This window comes from Camelus dromedarius, chromosome 26, assembly GCF_036321535.1.
Source record: "Camelus dromedarius isolate mCamDro1 chromosome 26, mCamDro1.pat, whole genome shotgun sequence".
NCBI classification, from domain to species: Eukaryota; Metazoa; Chordata; class Mammalia; order Artiodactyla; family Camelidae; genus Camelus; species Camelus dromedarius.
In genome coordinates, this window is record NC_087461.1 from 16,025,121 (window position 1) to 16,027,644 (window position 2,524).

A 2,524-nucleotide genomic window follows, 5' to 3' on the forward strand; every position below is an offset into this window, starting at 1 on the left:
AGCCAGCATTAGATTTTTTTTTTTTTTTTTTTTTTTTTTCTCTCCTTACGGGGACTTTATTTCCCGGTCAGAAAAGGAGAAGCAGGGACAGGCTCCTGTGTGTTCCAGGCCCAGGCCTGACCGGGGAAGGGACAGGAGGGGAGGGGCAGGGATGGCTCCAGCTGTGCAAGCTTGGTCCCACAGTTGTCCTGTCTGGGTCCGAGGAGGGCCTGCTGGGGACGGTGGCACCGAGCCTGGGGCAGAGGCGGCAGGCCGGCGGGCCCAGAGGACGGCACATACGGAGGCAATAAATACTGCCAGGCCAGGCACGCGACTCCAGGCCGGGAGGCCCAGGTAGGACGAGTAAGGCTCAGCCGCTGGCTGTATCCGCTGAGGGCTCTCTGGTGGGTCTGGGGGCTCTAGGCACTGCCCCCTGGGACAGAGAAGGCAGAGGCGTGAGGTCACCCAGCCTCCCAGGTGGGACTGGAGGCCACTTGAGTTTTGGCAGTTTGGCTTTTCCGAGCTCTTGGAGCCGTCCCCTTAGTCCTGGACGGGGAAAGGGAGTTGGCCAGGCCCTGGCAGGTGGGGAGCAGCAGGGGCACATCCCACACCTTCCTGGGCCACAGGGCCTGCAGACGGGGTGGGGACTGGGGGAGACCACATGCTCATGCAGACACAGGGTTAGAGGTTAGTGATGCCCCCACGGCACACGTTCCACATGTTAAGGCATCATGGTTAGACGGTTACTGACAGCGATGGGTGGACTGACCAGGAAAAGTGAAAGGCCTAGGACGACCCTTGCACAAGGCCCTCCGTGGTACACCCCATCCCCAAGGGGGGGAGAGAGATCGGGAGTTGGGGCAACCACAAAGGCCCAAGGGACCTGAACACCCTGAGACCTCGAAAAAGCCAGGGCCTTGGGGCAGGTCAGGACAGTGGGGGAACCTTAAGGAACACAGAAAGGGAGGTGGAGGCCTGGGTTGGAGCCCCCCACCACCCAGCACAGGCGGAAGCAGCAACGACGCGAGACCACCGAGGAGGCTGGGGCCTGCGGGCTGGGAGGAAGGAGGAGGGACGGGCCGGCAGGAGGCTGCCCCAGGGAATGGTGGCGGTGGGGGCGGGGTGGGACACGTCCGTCTGTCCGTCCGTCCGCCCGCCTCCTGGCCGGGGGTCAGTCTTTCCACTCCTTCTTGATGGTGAGGTTCCACTCCCAGGACAGGTGGTATGTCCTGTCGTCGTCTGTGAAGCGGGACTTGATGTTGTAGGGGCCGTGAGCCAGCGTGCCTTCGGGCGCCTCCTGCATGGGCATCAGGAACTCGTACTCCTCCGCCCGGGGCCGTAGCTCCCCACCACGTAGGCAGTCTCGTCAATTCCGCCGCCTTTCCCGTACGTGTGCTGGATGTACTTCATGCCAGACATGACCTCCCGGTTCACCCGGAAAGCAATTTTTATCCGGTACTCCACACCCTCCTTCAGCACAAAGGATTGCTTCTTGAAGCTCTCCAGATCACCTGCCAGGTCCAGCTCCAGGGGGCCCGGGGCAGTGCTACACACCAGAGTCCGGCGGGTCACCACGACGTCGGGGACGCTGCGGTCGGCGGACACGGCCACGCGGCCCAGCAGGGCCTCCCTGTACTTGCGCAGACGCTCACTGTCCTGGTCCAGCTCCTGGACCTCCTGGATGCTCTTCTGGGCCGGGGGCTTGTAGTTGACCGAATGCTCATCCTCGTCGTTCTCGGCCGCAGTCTGGGCCAGCTGCTCGGCCGTGGGCTCCCGTTCGGCCATGCTCACCTCTAGCTGCGTCTGGGACGCCCGAGTCTCGACCGCGCCGCTCTCGTGCTCCCTCCCGCACGGCATGACGAACGTAGCCGCCCCCAGCATTAGATTTTTTTTTAAATGGAGATTTTAAAAAAAATAGAGTAAATAAAAGAAAAATTTAGGTATTAAATACATATACTGTGCATGTATATTTTCAAACAAGAACTTCGGCGAAACTACAATTATCTCCAAAGGAGATAGTGAAAATTCCCCAAATACATTTAATAGAAAATCTTAAATACAATTAAACCTATCAATCTATCGTGTTAGGAAAGAGAGTATTTGTGAAAACGAATCTATATTTCTACTACTGTTTGCCATGATATTTTGCTACTCCCCTGATCATAGTTTTATTTTTTTTAAATATAATTTACTATGTAGCACTAGAAAGAAATATAAGCCATGGTCAACACCCCAAAATAAACAAAAATAAGTATTTAAAGAGCCCTGAGACTAGTAGACCTGAAAGTGAATTAAGTGTCCTTGCTCTGTAATTTAGCATCCAGGTCATCCTTCTATCTCTCCAACTTTGAATCATATCCCACATTTTAAGATTTTATCACCTACTACTTCTCAGTGTGGATGTTATCTGTGAACTTACTTATTTCTCTACAGTTTTAGGTCCTTTATCATGTCATTCTTTCCATTATTATTTTAAAATTTCAATCCGCAAAGAGATTATCCTTCCAATCCTTTGGTCTCTCAATTCCATGAACTCCTCTCCTGC

General features: G+C 54.8%; 1 pseudogene; it reads right to left on the reverse strand.

The window, feature by feature from the left end:
* Positions 1–1,095: 1,095 nt before the first annotated feature.
* Positions 1,096–1,811, reverse strand: LOC105094986 (rho GDP-dissociation inhibitor 1-like; annotated as a pseudogene).
* Positions 1,812–2,524: the final 713 nt, after the last annotated feature.